This window comes from Hevea brasiliensis, chromosome 16, assembly GCF_030052815.1.
Source record: "Hevea brasiliensis isolate MT/VB/25A 57/8 chromosome 16, ASM3005281v1, whole genome shotgun sequence".
NCBI lineage: Eukaryota > Viridiplantae > Streptophyta > Magnoliopsida > Malpighiales > Euphorbiaceae > Hevea > Hevea brasiliensis.
The window spans coordinates 44,916,436-44,937,716 of record NC_079508.1 but is presented as its reverse complement, the minus strand read 5'-3'; the positions used below and the strand labels follow the sequence as shown (position 1 = coordinate 44,937,716).

The following is a 21,281-nucleotide window of genomic DNA, read 5'->3' as shown; positions in this document are numbered from 1 at the left end:
AGCAAGTATCAGCTTCAGAATGATGCTTTTTCATAGTGTTATTAATATTGAAAACCAATTGCTCTTCACCAACCCTAAGAGTCAATTTTTCTCCCTTAACATCAATCAATGCTCTCATTGTAGCTGTGAAAGGCCTTCCCAAGATGATTGGGATATTAAAATCTTCCTCCATGTCCAAGATGACAAAGTCAACAGGTATGTAGAATTTCCCAACCTTCAGAGGCACATTTTCCAAAATCCCTTTAGGATACTTAATTGACCTGTCAGCTAACTGAAGAGAAATGTGGGTTGGTTTAAGATCTCCCATGTTGAGCTTCTCATAAATGGAAAGGGGCATAAGGCTAACACTAGCCCCTAAATCACATAAAGCTTTTATAGAACAAGACTCTCCAATGTGGCATGGAATTGAAAAACTCCCTGGATCCTTGAGCTTTGGAGGAAGTTTCCTTTAGAGGATAGCACTACATTCTTCTGTCAAAGCTACAGTTTCATCATCTTCAAGTTTCCTCTTATTTGAGAGAATTTCTTTCAAGAATTTTGCATAAGAGGGCATTTGTGAAAGAGCATCAACAAAAGGCACATTTATGTAAAGTTTCTTCAAAACCTCTAAGAACTTCCCAAATTGCCTATCAAGCTTGGCTTTGTGAAATCTTTGTGGAAAGGGAAGCTGTGGCTTGTAGGGTTCAGGAGGTATATATTTCTCTTCCTTCTCTTCAATTTTCTCTTTACAATTTTCTGCACTCTCTTGTTTTTCACTCTCATCGATTTTTCTCATTTTCTCTCTTCTCACTGTTTTCACTCTTCTCATCATTTATAACTTTTCCACTTCTTAAAGTAATAGCTTGACACTGCTCTCTTGGATTTTCTGGTTGACTTAGAAGCTTTCCAAAAGACTTAGCACTTGAGGAGGATGCTTGTTGTGCAATCTGGTTTTCCAAAGATTCTTGTGTGTTTGCATCTGTTCCAGCCTTGCTTTCACCTCTCTCATCTCCTCATCATGTTTATTTTGGTTAGCAAGTATCTGTTGCAATAAAGCTTCAGTGGTGGAATTTCGTTCTTGCTGTTTTGGTGGAGGGTTCATATTTTTCTGCTGAAAATTAGGCAGTGGTTGCCTATTTTGCTGATATGGAACTCCTTGTTGCTGATGTGGTTGAAAATTCTGATTTTGAACTTGATTTTGCTGATTTCCCCATGAAAAGTTGGGATGATTCCTCCAATTTGGATTGTAAGTTTGAGAATAAGAATTCCCCATTTGTTTGTTTCCATAATTACCAACATATGCTGCTTGTTCTCCATATTCTACTCCACAGCTGGTAGTTTCCTCTGCATAAGCCACTTGTTGTGAACTTCCAGCTGATGATGTTGAACTAACCAACATACTCAGATCTTCCATCTTCTTAGCAAGGACATTTGTAAGTGCATCAAACTTTGCATTAATCATGTTGAATGGATTAAGATCATACATTCCAGCAGCTTGCCTCTTTTGAGTTGGAGCTGGTCCTCTTGGACTACTCCAAAGATGAGTATTCTTTGCAATTTTCTCCAATAGCTCATAAGCTTCATCTTCATGCTTTATAATAAATTCTCATCCTGTTTGAGCATCAATAATTCCTCTGATTGCAGGAGTGACATTTGTGTAGAAATTCTGATTTATCATCCATTTTGGAATGGCATGATGTGGGCATAATCTCTCTAATTCCTTCCATCTCATCCATGACTCATATAGAGTTTCATCTTCTCTTGGTCTGAAAGCTGTCATTTGATTCCTCAACTCTTGAGTTTTTCCAGGTGGAAAATATTGTGCAAGAAATGCATCAGTGAGCTGCTCCCAATTTGTAATGGAGTTGTGAGGTAAAGAATCAAGCCAATCCAATGCTCTATCTTTCAAAGAGAATGGGAATAGCTTCAATCTTGCTGCATCATCAAACACTCCAGGTTGTTTTTGCATGTCACAGATCATAGCAAACTTCTTCAGATGTGTGTGTGGATTTTCAGAAGGATGTCCTCCAAATTGAGAATTTTGAATCATTTGAAGAACTCCAAAATCCATCTTGTAGCTATTTGCATCAATCCTTGGTCTTGCTATGCTCTCTCTCAAGTCATCAAAACGTGGAAAAGCATGATCCATCATACTTCCCCTAGGCAGATTAGCATTAACAACTTCTTCACCTTGGGCTGCATTTTCGTTGTTTCGATCATTTCCAGCATTACCAACACCAATTATAATCCTCTCATCAGCCATGTCTGCTTCTAATTCAGTTTCTCTCAATGCTTCTTTCCTTTTTCTGGTTTCTTTCTTGTTGGCCTTACAAAACTTTTCAATTTCAGGATTAAACAGTAAGGATGTGTCACTTGTGCTTCTAGCTCTTCTCATAAAAGGTTAAAAGTACCTAAAAAAGAACAAACAAACACAAAATGAAAAGATAACAAAGAAAAAACTATAAACAACTAAAATAATCAAAAATTTAATATTAAACAAACAACTCCCCGGCAACGGCGCCAAAAACTTGATGCGTCCCTACCGCAAGTGCACGGGTCGTACAAGTAGTATAGAAAAATATCGATCCCACGAGGAGTTGTGTTAATGATTGAATTTTCGATATAAAAGTTGACTAAATCGAAGTATCTATGAAATTAAAATAATGAATTAATGGGTAATGGAGTATGCAATCTAAATGTGCAAAATTAACATTCTATTCAACAATGTATTAATTAAACTAAAATTGCATCAAATTAAAATAAGCAAGTTCAAATATGGCAATATTCAAAATGACAAATGATTAAATTCGATTAGAAATTAACAATGGTAAAAAGGTGATTCCGGAGTTCGGGATTTTATATTCGAGCTATTTTGGGATTTTAAATTGGTTGTCCAATCTTATGAAACTTATGAGTTTTAAGGAGATTAATTCTTAAATCCTTTGAATTCCCTTTCGAGTGAGACAAAGAGTGCCTTAATCAAACTAATCCTACTTTCGTGGACTTAGAGTTAATTAAGACCCATTAAGTTCTTTAATTAATCTGTGAATCCTCTTAATCCTTAGCCTATTTCTAGGTCTAAGTTAATTAAGTCCAATTTCCTGATTATCTATCACAATGCCTTCTCCTTTCGGTGCTTCAACCATGGATTAAGAACATTACTCAATGGGATCCTACACTAAGCATGTCATTAAGCATACAAGAAATGAATAAAACTCATTAAGACCACAAAATATGGATTACCCAATTAAAATCCACAAAATATCTCAAATATTACAACCCTTACTCCAGAATCAAAAGTAAACTACTCACTATCCATAATGCTTACAAGATATGATGAGTTTAAATGGAAATAAAGCTTTAATCTAAGCTAAGAAGTAAGAAATTAAACACTAGAAATGTAGAAAAATGTAAGGGAAGAAAGAAATCTGCAAATCTTGGTTGAGAATGGTGTGGAAGGTGAAAGTGACTCCTCAAATTCTGCCTCTCTTCTCCTTTCCTTTTCTGCTCCTTGTCTCTCCCTTCTAAAATGAGAAAATGGGACTATTTATAGCATTTTTCTGACATGGAGCCCTAAAATAGTATGTTCTAGGAGGAATTGATTGAGGGAATCTTCTGCCAGCTCATTAATGAACTCTTTATGGGACTGCATAAGTGGACTGCATAATGCAGTTTTCAGCTGGTTCTGAGTCACTTATGCGAAACTGCATGACTTGGTGCATAGGTTATGCACAATTCCGTGAAGGTGCATAAGGGAGGCGAGAATGTGCATAAGCTATGCTGTCTCCTTATGCACATTTCGGCTGGTTCTGGAACAGTGATCTTTCTCCTTATGCAGATCTGCATAGCTTATGCGGCAAGTTATGCACAATTTGGTCAATGCATATTTCAGCTTGAAAACTTGTTTTTGACATCTTTGGCTGTAGAAGGCACTCCTCAATGGCAAAATTCTCTTCAGTCCTTCAAAAACACCATTTTTTCTACAAAACAAAGTAAAAATTACAAATTAATCCAAAATTGACAATTATGGAAAACTAACTAAATAACTAATGAAATTAGCTAAAAGTGACTAATAATCAAATAAAATAGCTATGAAATTAAACCTAAATGATTATGCAAAATGTATGCATCAATACATTGCTCCTCTCCTAGAAGTATTACAACCTGAACTCCACATGAGCATCATTGCTACCAGAAGAGCAATGAATGCCATCACCATTGGAGAAATCTATCAGATGACTTTAGCCTGTTTAGATAAGATGTGCGAGCAACAGAAATTGTTCAAGGACATCATTGACAATAGTAAAGCCTTGAAGAATATCTGTCAGAAGTCCCACCTTGCTATCAAATGCAAGGAAAAGAATTGTGAATGCAAGCCAAAGAAGAAAGGGCATTACAAGAAGTATTCCTCTGGGTTCAAACCCCCTTTCAAGCAGAAGAAAGGAAGAAGACCAATTAGATACTTTTGAAAGAAAAGAACGGGTACAAAGAAGTCTGATAGGTGTTACATCTGTGGCAATCGAGGTCACTATGCCAAGAACTGCCCTAAGAACCCCAATAAGGCAGTTAAGCTTTTACAACACATACAGCAGGCTTCTCACATCTCTCTGGAGCATGATGATCTTGAATCCCTGTTCTCTGAACAAGACGAACCGGATGAAGATACAGTCTTTGCCCTTGGAGTAAATACTGGCTCAGACCAAGACCACTCTTTCTCTTCAGAAGAATCCAGTTCAGATACTGAAGCCCATTACCCATCCTACCTGGCCCAACATATCCAATCCTCCCAGTCAACTTACGGCCCAGACAATATTCCAATTCCTTTAGTTCCGCTTCATATTCTTCCCAGCAAATATGAACGGCCCATTAGTGTCATTGGTTTCCTAGATACCGGGGCTCACAAAAGCATGATGAACCCAACCATCTTACTTTCAGAATACTGAGTCCCCCATGAAGAATATTTCAAGGCAGCAGATGGGAATGTTTTCAAGACTAGCCTCATTACCAAGCATCCCATTGGGATTCAGTTCTTCCCTACCTGTATCCTCTGGACCAGGGTCATCGGGTCAGATCTTCCTGACAAGGATCTACTAATAGGCTTTAACTTGTATCAACAGGCGAAGCATTTAAAGATTCTCCCCACAGGATTAAAATATAAGAGGAATTTTCAGCCATTCACATCTGTCCCAAGGTTATATTCTTTGGCTGATGCATCAGCTGAATTTCAAGAACAGAAGGAGCTCCTCTTAAGATCCTGTACTGATTCCCATGCACACTTTCACCATCATCACCCCCTGTGGAAGAACCCAGATTTCTTTGTCAATCTTCCATTCAAACTCAATGAAGATATTAACCCGACAAAGGCATCACACCCGGGGATGAACCCTACAGACTTGGCTCTAGCCCAAGAAGAGTGCAAACAGCTTCTCCAACAAGGCCTCATAGAACCCACTTCCTCTCAATGGGCCTGCTAGGCCTTTTATGTTGAAGAAAGATCTAAGCGATTAAGAGGAAAGAAAAGACTTGTCATTGATTACAAGCCCCTCAATCATTTCCTTCAAGATGACAAGTTCCCATTACCAAAACCTGAAGCCTTGTTCACTCAACTCAACGAGGCCCATGTCTTCTCCAAGTTTGATCTTAAAGCTGGATTTTGGCAATTGGGTATTAACCCCTCTGATAGGCCCAAAACCACTTTCTGCATTCCCATGGCCCAATACCAATGGACAGTCCTTCCATTCGGCCTTAAGACGGCCCTATCAAATTTTCAAAAAGCCATGACAAGGATATTCGAGCCCATACTTCACAGTGCTCTTATTTACATAGACGATATCCTTCTCTTCTCCAAAAATATTACGGCCCATAGAACACTTCTCTCTACATTACAACAATTGGTGGATTCTTATGAAATTATGCTATCAGAAAAGAAGAGCTCACTGGCCCAAACTGATATTGACTTCCTTGGAATGAAGTTCAAGGATGGAAAATACCAACCGGGACCTCACCTTGCAGAAGAATTACTGAAGTTCCCTGATAAGGACTTAACGATAAAACGAATACAGCAGTTCCTTGGTATTATCAATTATATCAGGAAGTTTATTCCCCATGTGGCCACCCACACCTGCCAGCTGTCAAAGATGCTTAAAAAGAATGCTCCACCTTGGAAAGAAGAGCAGACATGTGCAGTCAAGGAGCTAAAAGAAGTGGCTTTGAATCCGCCACCTCTGAAGATCCCCAGCATTGGACATCGGATCCTTCAGACTGATGCTAGTGACACCCACTGGGGTGCAGTCCTCATTGAAGAGATACAAGGAGAAAAGCATATCTACGGACATGCTAGTAGAGAATTCCCAAAGCCTCAGAAACATTATCATTCGGTCTACAAAGAAATATTAGCTATCAAAAATGGGATAAAGAGATTCGAATTCCATCTCATTGGCCACAATTTCACTGTAGTCATGGACGGCTCATCCTTCCCAAAGGTTCTAAACTTCAAAAACAAGTCTCTCCTTGAACCACAATTACTGAGGCTAAAGGACTGGTTCGCCAAGTATAAATTCACTGTCCAGCATATCAAAGGGAAACACAACTTGGTTCCTGATCTTCTATCCAGGCCCAAAAACCTCCACCTGAGTCAATCTTTCTCTACACTCTCTTTAATCCTTATAGCATCATCATCATCCTCTCCACATACTCCTTCTCCAATGCATAATTTTCTAGTTCCTACTCCAGACAGTTTTCCTCCCGGATGCTCACTAAACCAGCCTATCACAAAAATGGCTAAGTTTGCAAGGGATCATCTGTTCCACTACCTAAGTGCCAGAAGCACTCTGAGAGGGTTACTCCCATCCTCGTCTATCTTTATCCTTGATAACCCTTTCCTCACCTGTTTTAGTGTCCACCCTAGCAGAGAACTCATCCAGGAAGAACTATGGCTCCTCTGGTGCATGGTTACTCTCTATTCCACAGGGATAGAGTCCCCAATCATGGCCCTATACCAGTATGTCATGTGTAACACCAACATGACTCTCCTGTCCAAATTCCTGGAATGGTTCAAGCCCATTTCAGCATGGCGCTATAGTCTGAAGCGCATCATAGACACCCATGGAATTGAGAACAGGCCCATTAATGCTCAGCCCAATATCAGGACCATGTTCATAATGCACAGGCCTTTCTCTAGAAGGCCCGATGGACTCCTCTGGACCCAAAACACTGAGTACGAATGGAGAACTTATGAGGGATCAATCACTGAAAAGGACGCCATGGGACCCCTAAGAAGACAACTAGCTGAATTTCTCTGTGAAATCAACAGCTATTATTGTCTGGTGCCTCCCCATGTGAATTGTACATCACTTGGTCCCATTCGGTCTCTCACTGATGAGCCCATTGACTGGACCCATCCCATGTGGCAAGATTCCCAGGATCCAATGGACACAGAGTCATGGGATGCCATTGAGAGCGTTGACCCACCATCTCCTGCACACTGATAGTGGCTAATGGACTTTTTTGGAATCGACTTTGACGACTCCGACTTTGACACCCTTAACCTGTCCACCACTCTATGAGAAAAGTTAAAGTTTGTCAGTCAATAATATAGTGATGTGTCCCTCTTTATTTTGCTTTTACTTTATCTACATTAAGTGTGTCGGTAGCCAGTTTTTAACCGATTGCCTGTAATGCTAAGAGCCTCCAAGTCTATATAAGGAGTTGCTCTCTTTAGTTGTAATCAGACTCAGTTTTCCTTTCAACAATATTCTCTGAAGTTCTCTTCTATGGCTTTCTAAACCTTTTCTCTTTCTCTCCGAAAACCTTTGAACTTGTATCATACTCTTATAATAAGAGATACGTATGCTCTACACTTGCCTCTCTAAGAGGATCCTGTGTATCAGAAATATCTTTGTTATGATATCAGGTGCGACGGTCCCATTATCATATGTATAATGTACAAAAGGGCACAGCCAGTGAGTACCTATAGAAAGGGAATAGGCATAGCATGAGTACATTATATGTATGGTAAGGGCTCCCGGCTTATTATGCTATCAGAAAAGAAGAGCTCATTGGCCCAAACTGATATTGACTTCCTTGGAATGAAGTTCAAGGATGGAAAATACCAACCGGGACCTCACCTTATAGAAGAATTATTGAAGTTCCCTGATAAGGACTTGACAGTAAAACAAATACAGCAGTTCCTTGGTATTATCAATTATATCAGGAAGTTTATTCCCCATGTGGCCAACCACACCTGCCAGCTGTCAAAGATGCTTAAAAAGAATGCTTCACCTTGGAAAGAAGAACAGACATGTGCAGTCAAGGCGCTAAAAGAAGTGGCTCTGAATCCGCCACCTCTGAAGATCCCCAGCATTGGACATCGGATCCTTCAGACTGATGCTAGTGACACCCACTGGGGTGCAGTCCTCATTGAAGAGATACAAGGAGAAAAGCATATCTGCGGATATGCTAGTGGAGAATTCCCAAAGCCTCAGAAACATTATCATTCAGTCTACAAAGAAATATTAGCTGTCAAAAATGGGATAAAGAGATTCGAATTTCATTTCATTGGCCACCATTTCACTGTGGTCATGGACAGCTCATCCTTCCCAAAGGTTCTAGACTTCAAAAACAAGTCTCTCCCTAAACCACAATTACTGAGGCTAAAGGACTGGTTCGCCAAGTATAAATTCATAGTCCAGCATATCAAAGGGAAACACAACTTGGTTCCTGATCTTCTATCCAGGCCCAAAAACCTCCACCTGATTCAATCTTTCTCTACACTCTCTTTGATCCTTATGGCATCATCATCATCCTCTCCGCATACTCCTTCTCCAATGCACAATTTCCTAGTTCCTACTCCAGATAGTTTTCCTCCCGGATGCTCACCAAACCAGCCTATCACAAAAATGGCTAAGTTTGCAAGGGATCATCTGTTCCACTACCTAAGTGCCAGAAACACTCTGAGAGGGTTACTCCCATCCTCGTCTATCTTTATCCCTAATAACCCTTTCCTCAACTGTTTCAATATCCACCCTGATAGAGAACTCATCCTAGAAGAACTATGGCTCCTCTGGTGCATGGTTACTCTCTATTTCACAGGGATAGAGTTCCCACTCATTGCCCTATACCAGTATGTCGTGTGTAACACCAACAGGACTCTCCTATCTAGATTCTTGGAATCGTTCAAGCCCATTTCAGCATGGCGCTACAGTCTGAAGCGCATCATAGACACCCATGGAATTGATAAGTCCATCAGCGCTCAGCCCAATATCAGGACCATGTTCATAATGCACAGGCCTTTCTCTAGAAGGCCCGATGGACTCCTCTGGACCCAAAACACTGAGTACTAATGGAGAACTTATGAGGGATCAATCACTGAAAAGGATGCCATGGGAACCCTAAGAAGACAACTAGCTGAATATCTCTGTGAAATCAATAGCTATTATTGTCTGGTGCCTCCCCATGTGAATTGTACATCACTTGGTCCCATTCGGTCTCTCACTGATGAGCCCATTAACTAGACCCATCCCATGTGGCAAGATTCTTAGGATCCAATGGACACAGAGTCACGGGATGCCATTCAGAGCGCTGACCCACCATCTCCTGTACACCGACAGTGGCCAAATGACTTTTTTGGAATCGACTCTAACGACTCTGACTTTGACACCCTCAACCTATCCACCACTCCATGTGAAAAGTTAAAGTTTGTCAGCCAATAATGTAATAATGTGTCCTTCTTTATTTTGCTTTTACTTTATCTACTTTAAGAGTGTCGATAGCCAATTTTTAATCGGTTGCCTGTAATGCTAAGAGCCTCCAAGTCTATATAAGGAGTTGCTCTCTTCAGTTGTAATCAGACTCAGTTTTCCTTTTACTAATATTCTCTGAAGTTCTCTTCTATGGCTTTCTAAACCTTTTCTCTTTCTCTCCAAAAACCTTTGAACTTGTATCATACTCTTATAATAAGAGATACGTATGCTCTACACTTGCCTCTCTAAGAGGATCCTGTGTATCAAAAATATCTTTGTTATGATATCAGGTGCAACAGTCCTGTTATCATATGTATAATGTACAAAAGGGCACAGCCATTGAGTACCTATGGAGAGGGAATAGGCATAGCATGAGTACATTATATGTATGGTAAGGGCTCCCAGCTTATTTTGGTATCAGAGTCTGGTTATACTTGTATTATACATCCTTCACTGGTGAGTAGGGGAGAAATTTTCAAACTATGATATTTCTCTTAATCTCTGTATCACTGTTTTCTGCCATCTTCTCTTATCTTGGTATATCAGTTGGAAACTAGTAACTTCTTGATTCCTTCCTAGAAGGTAGAGCGATCTCTAGCCACAACGCCACGTACCATAACATGGCTTTTCAAACACCTAACCTTGTTATTGAAACTCATCTCCAGACACCTTCTCCCTCTGAAATTGTTAATCTCACCTCTTCTCTTTCTTTCTCTTCACCACTTCGAAGAACACTATCTTCCAGTATTGATAATCTCGTGGAATTATCTACTCTACCTAAAGATGCTCAGGTTGGAGAATCTCTCTTACCTCTTCTCAGTCCCTATAATATCTATAGACGATCTGGATCTCTAATCAGATCTATCAGATCTCTCATTTCTTCCAGAAGATCTTTATCAAAAGAATATGTCCAGGCCTCTAGAATGGATCAATGCTCTCTTCAGAGTTCATCTGCTGAATAGTATGTGACCTTAGAAATCCCTCCTCAGCTCATTCCCAGATGGAGTCAAGAAGGATTTTTTCACCTCCACTTTGGAGCCGTTAGACTTATCCTCAGTCTACATGGAAGACGAGGGCTTCCAGTGACGGCAAGAGTATCACTCCTGGATACGAGATTCTTATAGTATGAACATGTAGTGATAAGAACATGCCTTACCACTTTGCATGCTGGAAGTGTGGTACTGACGTTCTTCCCGAACTACAATCTTTCACTCAGGAATCCACATCTCAGCACCGCTTTAAAAGTCCAAATCCAACTCACTAGTGCGGCACAAGTCACATCCTCCATGATGGCTACGTTACACCATCAGATTATCTACAGGCTGCAAGATCATGCAGTAGATCTATCCCAGCTATCCGTATCAAATGATGCTCTGCTCGTATTAGCAGACACTGAGACCACCCCAACAGTTGTTCAGATACCTAGGCAACTAGAAATGAGCTTGAACAGCTTATCCCAAAGGATTGGTTTACCAATTATGAAAGGCTCCATTCAACCTCTCAACCAATTCAGATCACGGAATCCTCTTTCAGGAGAAATCCTGACGGTACAGTACAGACTTCCTTCCAGCCACCATGGCATTCTACAGGATCCTTACCTGTATTCCAGACCATGATGGTCCAGCTATTAGAAAAGGAGCAAGAAGATTTTCCTATTGGAGCAGTAACACCTGACAACCATTACATCTATCCTCAGAAGATAGATGGTCCCTGTCCCTAGGATCTCCCAGGATCTGGAATGTGCGATGAAGACTATGACTGTTGTGATAACTACTAAGAAAATGAATATGACCATCCCTTGTCTGATAAAAACTGGAGGAAGCTTACCAAAAGAACAAGGAAAGCCTCTTGACAGCCTCAACAAATTCTCAGAAGAGACTATCCTGATAATAGCCCATGGATTGGTATCCATGAGGAAACTAAGTAGAAGAAGCCTCTTCCCATCTATGAGCTTGCCCTTGAGATCATCAAAAAAGAAGGAAAGAAACTGCCCCCTCTTAAACCAGTTTTTTCCCCTCCTCCTGCACTTTCTTTGGTGCAACCCTGTATGATGCTTTCACATGCCTCTTATGAAGCAGATTTTCCCCCATTAGCACAACAGATAGACCAGCAAACCAAAATCTCCACTATCTTTCATTCACTCAACTAAGGTTGATAGTGAAGGTCAGATAACCCCGATCACTCAAGCTGAAGAAGTTCTAAATTAGCAGACAAAGAATGCAGCTGTCCAGAATAAAACATTATAATGAATTGACTCCAAGATTGATCAAGTCCTCACTAGGACTGAGCATATAGATCAGAAGGTCGATTTTTTCACTGCATTTGCCCAGAACATGTATAGAGATTTGCAAGGTAGAATTGCCCAGCTTGATAAGGATTTAAGATCCTCAATCCAGGAAAGGAGATTTGGCGCAGAGTTTAACCAGAAGGAATAGGAAATCAGAAGGTTAAGAAAATAGTTAGCCCAAGTTGAAGCAGACCTGCGTAAGCCAACAGAGGCTCCTGTTTTTTATAGCCCATTTTCCACTCCAATGGCCCATAATCCTTTCCTTCCTACTCTTGAAACTGCATACTCTCCTTTCGGCCCTTTTAACTACTCATATGAACCACCTCCAACCACATATCACCCATCCCCTTTGTTCAGACCCAATCCTACATCTACCAGATATGAGCCGAAAAGTCCTTTTTCCTCAGAAAAATCTATTCCTCCAAAAAGGAAGTTTGATAAGGGAAAGGACAAAATGTACCCTGATCCTCCTCCTCAGCATATGATGTCTATACCCTCTGAACCAGAAGATGACTCTTCTGATAACTCGTCTAATGACAGTGAGGATGGACGAATGGATATCACGACATTGCTCATGGCTGATCCCCAACCAACTGCATCTTAAACAGGCCCTTCACCAACTACAGATTCCATCAGTGGCACTGCAGGCCCTCCCACTGGGCCTCCTCAAGCCCAAGATCCACATGTGGAAATGCTAGAAGATGATCTAATCCTGAATTTTAATCTCCCAGGCGCCCCACATCAATCCAGGCCCAGCTCAGGCCCATGGTTTACATTGGACGACATTCCCCCCTCAAAATGGAGGGATCGTCTTGCAGAATTTAAAACTTGGCTTGATGTTCAGATGCTTCGAAAAGATGCTGATTCTCATACTCTTCTCGGAGAATTTATCTCTCGAACTACTGGCACATTACAAGACTGGTTTGCCTCCATTGGAGAATATAATAAAGCCCAGTTTTGTCACCTGAATGTTATACAGGGCAAACAGCTACGACAGGAGTTGTTTGACATGCATTGTTGCTCTTTAAAAAGAACAGATATTGAAAAGCATTACCGGCGCATGGCTCAGTGCTACTATTTACTAAATGGTTATAACGATGTCAACCTCAGGCATACATACATTGCTTCTCTCCCAGAAGTATTACAACCTGAACTCCACAGGAGCATCACTGCTACAAGAAGAGCAATGAATGCCATCACCATTGGAGAAATCCATCAGATGACTTTAGCCTGTTTAGATAAGATGTGCGAGCAACAGAAATTGTTCAAGGACATCATTGACAATAGCAAAGCCTTGAAGAATATCTGTCAGAAGTCCCACCTTGCTATCAAATGCAAGGAAAAGAATTGTGAATGCAAGCCAAAGAAGAAAGGGAATTACAAGAAGTATTCCTATAGAGAGGGAATAGGCATAGCATGAGTACATTATATGTATGGTAAGGGCTCCAGGCTTATTTTGGAATTATGCTATCAGAAAAGAAGAGCTCATTGGCCCAAACTGATATTGACTTCCTTGGAATGAAGTTCAAGGATGGAAAATACCAACCGGGACCTCACCTTGCAGAAGAATTACTGAAGTTCCCTGATAAGGACTTAACGGTAAAACAAATACAGCAGTTCCTTGGTATTATTAATTATATCAGGAAATTTATTCCCCATGTGGCCACCCACACCTGCCAGCTGTCAAAGATGCTTAAAAAGAATGCTCCACCTTGGAAAGAAGAACAGACATTTGCAGTCAAGGTGCTAAAAGAAGTGGCTCTAAATTCGCCACCTCTGAAGATCTCCAGCATTGGACATCGGATCCTTCAGACTGATGCTAGTGACACCCACTGGGGTGCAGTCCTCATTGAAGAGATATAAGGAGAAAAGCATATCTGCGGACATGCTAGTGGAGAATTCCCAGAGCCTCAGAAACATTACCATTCTGTCTACAAAGAAATATTAGCTGTCAAAAATGGGATAAAGAGATTCGAATACCATCTCATTGGCCACCATTTCACTGTGGTCATGGACAGCTCATCCTTCCCAAAGGTTCTAGACTTCAAAAACAAGTCTCTCCCTGAACCACAATTACTGAGGCTAAAGGACTGGTTCGCTAAGTATAAATTCACAGTCCAGCATATCAAAGGGAAACACAACTTGGTTCCTGATCTTCTATCCAGGCCCAAAAACCTCCACTTGATTCAATCTTTCTCTACACTCCCTTTGATCCTTATGGCATCATCATCATCCTCTCCACATACTCCTTCTCCAATGCATAATTTCCTAGTTCCTACTCCAGACAGTTTTCCTCTCGGATGCTCACCAAACCAGCCTATCACAAAACTGGTTATATTTGCAAGGGATCATCTGTTCTACTACCTAAGTGCCAGAAACACTCTGAGAGGGTTACTCCTATCCTTGTCTATCTTTATCCCTGATAACCCTTTCCTCACCTGTTTCAGTATCCACCCTGACAGAGAACTCATCCTGGAAGAACTATGGCTCCTCTGGTGCATGGTTACTCTCTATTCCACAGGGATAGAGTTCCCACTCATGGCCCTATACCAGTATGTCATGTGTAACACCAATAGGACTCTCTTGTCTAGATTCCTGGAATGGTTCAAGCCCATTCAGCATGGCACTACAGTCTGAAGCGCATCATAGACACCCATGGAATTGAGGACAGGCCCATCAGCGCTCAGCCCAATATCAGAACCATGTTTATAATGCACATGCCTTTCTCTAGAAAGCCCGATGGACTCCTCTGGACCCAAAACACTGAGCACGAATGGAGAACTTATGAGGGATCAATCACTGAAAAAGATGCCATGGGACCCCTAAGAAGACAACTAGCTGAATATCTCTGTGAAATCAACAGCTATTATTGTCTGGTGCCTCCTCATGTGAATTGTACATCACTTGGTCCCATCCGGTCTCTCACTGATGAGCCCATTGACTGGACCCATCCCATGTGGCAAGATTCCCAGGATCCAATGGACACAGAGCCACGGGATGCCATTCAGAGCGCTGACCCACCATCTCCTGTACACCGACAGTGGCCAAAGGACTTTTTGGACTCGACTCTGACGACTCCGGCTTTGACACCCTCAACCTGTCCACCACTCAATGAGAAAAGTTAAAGTTTATCAGTCAATAATGTAATGATGTGTCCTTCTTTATTTTGCTTTTACTTTATCTACTTTAAGAGTGTCAGTAGCCAGTTTTTAACCGGTTGCCTGTAATGCTAAGAGCCTCCAAGTCTATATAAGGAGTTGCTCTCTTCAGTTGTAATCAGACTCAGTTTTCCTTTCAATAATATTCTCTGAAGTTCTCTTCTATGGCTTTCTAAACCTTTTCTCTTTATCTCCGAAAACCTTTGAACTTGTATCATACTCTTATAATCATAGATACGTATGCTCTACACTTGCCTCTCTAAGAGGATCCTGTGTATCAGAAATATCTTTGTTAGGATATCAGGTGCGACGGTCCCGTTATCATATGTATAATATACAAAAGGGCACAGCCAGTGAGTGCCTATGGAGAGGGAATAGGCATAGCATGAGTACATTATATGTATTGTAAGGGCTCCCGGCTTTTTTTGGTATCGGGTTCGAGTCTCGTCCCTGCGTAAAAAACAGCTCTGCGCTAAGAGTGGTCCTGGCAAATCCAGAGTTTGCGCAAGTGGAGTCGTGGTGGGTTTGGGCCCGTGGACGGGACTTAAGAGGGTTTCAGTGCCTTGACTGGACAGGATATCCTTTTTAGCTCAAGTGGTATCAGAGCCTCGTAACGGTCTGTGTGGTCCTGGGTTCGAGTCTCGCCCCTGCGTAAAAAACAGCTCTGCGCTAAGAGTGGGCCTGGCGAACCCAGAGTCTGCGCAAGTGGAGTCGTGGTGGGTTTGGGCCCGTGGACGGGACTTAAGAGGATTTCGGTGCCTTGACTGGATAGGATATCCTTTTCAGCTTAAGTTCATTAGGAGTTGCGGAGGCAAGGCACTTAGTGTTATAAATCTATCTTTGAGTCCTGTTTAGTAACAGTTTTCAAAATGGTCATTAGCATTTTGATGATAATCAATATATTATCTCTCTTCTTTATACTATTCAGTGGCATAATATTTATATTAATTTTTAGAGATTAAGAGAGTGATTCATAAAAAGTTGCTCTTTTTAACTTTTAGAGGTTAGATGATACCACTTTTTTTACATTTAACAGCTAATTCAATACTTATTTTTACCAAACTTTAAATCATTGTACAAACAGCTAACAACTGACGGTTAATATCTAACAATTAACTGTTAATAAAATAGTTGACTGTTACTAAAATAGTTAACAATTATTAAACAATTAATATTATCGAACAGAGTTTTAACACTAAAATTTAGTTGTGTTAAAAAGCTTAAAGAATTTGCTTCGAATAATGTAAATAATTGTAATATTTAAAAAGAAAAAAAAATTTCTGTTTGTGTTTTACCGTCTCCTTCAGGTAAGAAGTTTTGTAGCCATCATTTTCAATTTCATTGAAAAAATTCAGGATAAATCGGTAAAGAACTTTCATGTTATCTGGTAGCTCATCAATGGCACCAATATTCAACCTGAAAATTTCGGATAGAAATTAAACTGTTAGAGAGACCGAAATTAATTAACTATTTAATTTCTTTTATCCATCAATAAAATTAGCTTATAAATGGAAAATGGGATTAATTAATGTAAGTATAATTGCGCATCCAACCTCTCAATTGCAGAAGTAAATCGTTGAAGTTCATCAAATGTGCCATATCCATCGTATGTGTCATCTACTACTGTTAACATTTCTATAAACTTAGCCCCCACCATTCGAGAATAAGCGTACTGAGGCTCGAAATGGGCTCCAAGTGCCCAGAGAAAGGCCTCTGCAATTCTGTCTTGTGTAAGGAAGCTTTTCGGCAACTCCTAAGTTTTTCCACCACCTGAGATACATAAATAAATACATACATACATACATACATACATACATATATATATATATATATATATATATATATATATATATATAAAGAATGTTATTAGGAATTTTTGCGAAAATTCTTTCCGATCTCTTACAACACGAGAACACTCAATTACCAAAATACACAGTATTAGAGAAGACTCCATTACCACGGAGCAAAAGTCCAATTGTGTTACATGATGATCCTTATTAACTAAGTGTAAAAATCGTTTGGCACTCATCATATATTGATTTCATAAAACTGAATGTGTTTCGAGTGAACATTAGAAAATTTACCTTGAGAGAGAGGCTAGCTCTTCTCTGTACAATAATTGCAATCGATTGTAATCCAACTTTACAAATTTAAGCAGAGTTTCATCCCTTGACTCCTCCCCTTCATAAAAGGATATGTATTCCCTAGCATTTATTCTGTCTATGGTATGATGGAATGGTTGCAGGAAAGCATCCCTTATATGTTTTGCAAGACGAGGACTTGATTTCGCAGCTAAGATTTCCAAGTGTTGCCTGGTAAAACCCTGAGCTTCATCCAAAATATTTTCTCCATGCATACTCAGAAAGGTAGCTTCGTATAAGCTAAGGAGGCCTTTCACATCACTGGCCAGTGTTTTTTTAAACCCTCCATCACTGGCCTTGAATTTGTTGAATACATCTGATTCATCATCATTAATTTATTATCGATATCACCTTCTTTTACTTTATATATAAATAATTTTTAATGCATACACATACTTACCAGAAGGTATTTTGTATCCATTTTCTCTTAAGACTCGGAATAAAAGCGCAGTAGTATTGAGGTCATACTCATTATCATCTAGGAGTTTAGGAAGATCAATGAAAATATGATTCAATGAAAATATGATTCAGTTGTTCTTCAACTTCATTCTGAAAATGATATGATACATCAAGACGACATAATAAGTTGATGACTTCAATTTTTTCGATCAACTCTTTTGTTGGTTGTGTTAGTATATCGTTTATCTTTTCTTTAAGTATTTCCACCTCTTTCGTGTATGATTCGAATTCCTGCAAAAAATTAGAATTCAATTTAGAATCATGATTAGAACAACAATGTCCATTTGAACAATGTAGCTGACAAGTAAAATTAAATTAGGCAAGCAAAAGCTCCCTGACAAAGAAAGTACAACAGATCCAAGACTAAACTAAACAAACAGAACAAGAAAAGTAGCAACTCAAAAAGTAGCAACGTCTTGCTGGTTTTGAGCTTGCTTGGCCATTTCGGAACCCAAAAAGTAGCAACTCAGATAGCCTATTAAACCAAATTAAAGCTATTTGTAGAGGAAGATCCCCAATATTATAGTATGTCATCTCTATTTATCTTCACATATATATATATATATATATATATATATATACACTTCTTTTTTTAATGCTCAGATTTTTAGCACGTTTGAAATACCCTGACAGGTCATGGCTGCTGAGTTGTGAATTTTCTATTTTAATTGTTATAAGCTGCTGTTATAGAAAAAACTTATTTAAAAAAATATTTATTAAAATTTTTAAAATTTATTTTTAATTTAAATTTAACATGTTTTAATCATGATAAATAAAATATTTATTGAAATTTTTAAAATTTATTTTTAATTTAAATTTAACATGTTTTAATCATGATAACGAAAATATTTATAAAAATTTTTAAAATTTATTTTTAATTTAAATTTAACCTGTTTTAATCATGATAACTAAAATATTTATAAAAATTTTAAAAATTATTTTTAATTTAAATTTAAAACGTTTTAATCATTATAACTTTAATCATGACAAATTATTTTGGATAATCAGATCGATGAAAACAACTAAATGGATATATACATGCTTTTTCATTATTTATTGAAATTTTGTTTTGAAGGCAAATTACAAGAAAAATATAAATTATTTTAAATTATATTTTAGAATGTAAATTTAATACATTATGTATTTATATATACAATATCTCTTGACTGTGAGTAAGAAACACAAATGGTATACGACTTGTTATTGGATATGTGGTTGAGGCCGATCGAGTAGTTTGACATCATTTTCATATTTAACATACCTAATAAATTATAATGATACTTATTAGGTTTATTCATAAAAATAATACTAATATGGGTCAGCTGGCATGCGATGATAATTGATAAAGTGCCACTTTGAGCCACATTTGTGAAAGTGAAATGAGAATCTTATGAATATATATAGTCATTCTATTTTGATGTATATAAGAGAGTGAAGTTGTCAATTACTACAAGGAAATTCTTAATTAACTATGAAAATTATTTATGGTGAGATTAGTGTTGGTAATTTCTGATGAATTATACCTACGACATAGTAGTGGATAGTGTAATTGGTAATTGTGGTGCCAAATAGTGGCGGGAGCAATGACGAGGAAATTGGCCAATTTTATCAACAGATTTGTGTCATTGATAAAGTTTAAGAGTAGAAACAAAAAAGAAAAAAAATGTATTGACAGAATCAATCCATTGATAATTAGCATTGGACGTATTTTCTCGGTAGTATTAACACAAAATTTCATAAAACGAATTTAAAAATAATGAATTGGATATTAAAGATGGTTAATATGTTAAACCCTAGTCATCTGTAAACTTTTTCCCCAAATTTTAATAGAAGCTCTCTCCCTTGTGAGTGGACTTTTTTTTCCCTTTCTAGGGTTTTTTCGGTTCTATTTGGAAGCCGCTTTATTCATGTTTTTCCTTCGTTTGTAGGGTTTTGATTTGGTTTCTCTGTTTGTTATTGTGAGTATTCATGATAAAGGAACTTGAATTGCTATGGGAGAAGTTTCAGTTAACGAAGGAGGAGGCAGAGATGATTCCATTAGGTGCAGATGAGGGGGCTAATCACAATGTGGACATATGTCTTTTGGGTCATATTCTATTAAAAAAAAAAAAAACCTATGAGCATTAACAGCTTAACCCAAGCTATATATGGAGCATGAAGATTGGAACACAGATTTAAGATTCAAGCTCTGTTAGAGGGACGATTCATCTATGAGTTTGACAATACAAATGATCGAAATAGGGTGCTAAGAGAGGGTCCCTAGAATTTTAACAAGCATTTAATGTTACTGAATGAGGTTAAAGATAATGTTCAGCCTTCAGAGATCTTTTTGCAATTTTGTGTTTTTGGGGTTCGTGTTTGTAATGTTCCTTTCAATCATAGAAGTCAGGTTTCTATCAAAAGGATAGTAGGAGTGGTTGGCAAGGTTGTTGATGTGAAGGAGGAGGATTTGCTTTCCATGGGTGGCATTGCTCGTGTAAGGGTTGAAGTTGACATCTCTAAACCCTTACGTAGAGGTGTTATGGTCGCCTTAGCTGGGGGGACAAAGTGTTGGATTTACTTTCGATATGAACGATTACAAAAATTTTTTTTATTGTTGTGGCTTATTGGATCACTTGATGGATGAATGCGAGATGATCGAGGTTGTTAATGGGGATGTTGGCTTTTCATATGATCTTTCTTTATGGGCATCTCCTTTGCAGAAGCGTTATATTACCACGAGTGTTAATTCGGCCTATAATGGTAGTCATACTGAATCGAAACAGTTAGGTAAATCTCTGTTTGTATGTCATCAGCTTGATCTTTAGGATGATGAGTAAGAGTTAGATTTTTGGGAAGATACCTCTAATTCTGATTGGCAAGTTGTTATGGATGGTCTTGATGGGTCTTTTAATAAAAAGATGGCTATTGGTTTGACAACGATGGAGGTGCCTATTGGTATTGTGTCTAATGTTGAAGTTACGGCTTGTGTTGAGGCTGCACCTCAAGTTGTCTAGGATGGTAAGCACTTTTCCATGGGTTTGTCGATGCCGGTGCAACATCGTCGACGACACCCTAAGAAAGTGGCTCATGTGCCGAAGGGTGGGCAGGATGGAGATTGCATAGGAACAGTGGTAGGGACTAGTAAGCCAAAAAAGAAATGGTGGCAACTTTCACAAAAAGAAGAAAGGCTTATTCCTGTGCACTCATCATATATGAGGGGTCAGTTAGAGCTCAGAAGAGGAAGGATGTGATGGTTATTGACTAGGAGGTTGAATTTTCTGTGAAGAAGTTAGTTGTAGCAGATGTTCACTTTCCTAACCCAATTTGTAAGGCAGTGTCTTTTGTGCAGCCCAGCGCTATGAGGCTCTTAAGTTGGAGCCTCTGGGGGCTGGGTAACCCTTGGACTATTCATGCATTATAACAAGCAGTTAAAAATAATTACCTGGACATTGTTTTTCTTATGGAAACTCATTTATGTAATTTTGAGTTTGCTGGAATAAAACGTTTATTTTTTAGTTATAATTTTCTTATTGTG

General features: G+C 38.9%; 1 non-coding gene and 1 pseudogene across 1 annotated transcript; one reads left to right on the top strand and one right to left on the bottom strand.

Moving 5' to 3' along the window:
- LOC110640910 (probable terpene synthase 6) overlaps nucleotides 1–18,207 on the bottom strand; it is a 34,118-nt pseudogene extending 15,911 nt beyond the window's left edge.
- LOC131175170 (small nucleolar RNA R71) lies at nucleotides 1,668–1,775 on the top strand. The gene has a single exon (XR_009145332.1). It is a non-coding gene; the product is annotated as a small nucleolar RNA R71 (small nucleolar RNA).
- Nucleotides 18,208–21,281: the final 3,074 nt, after the last annotated feature.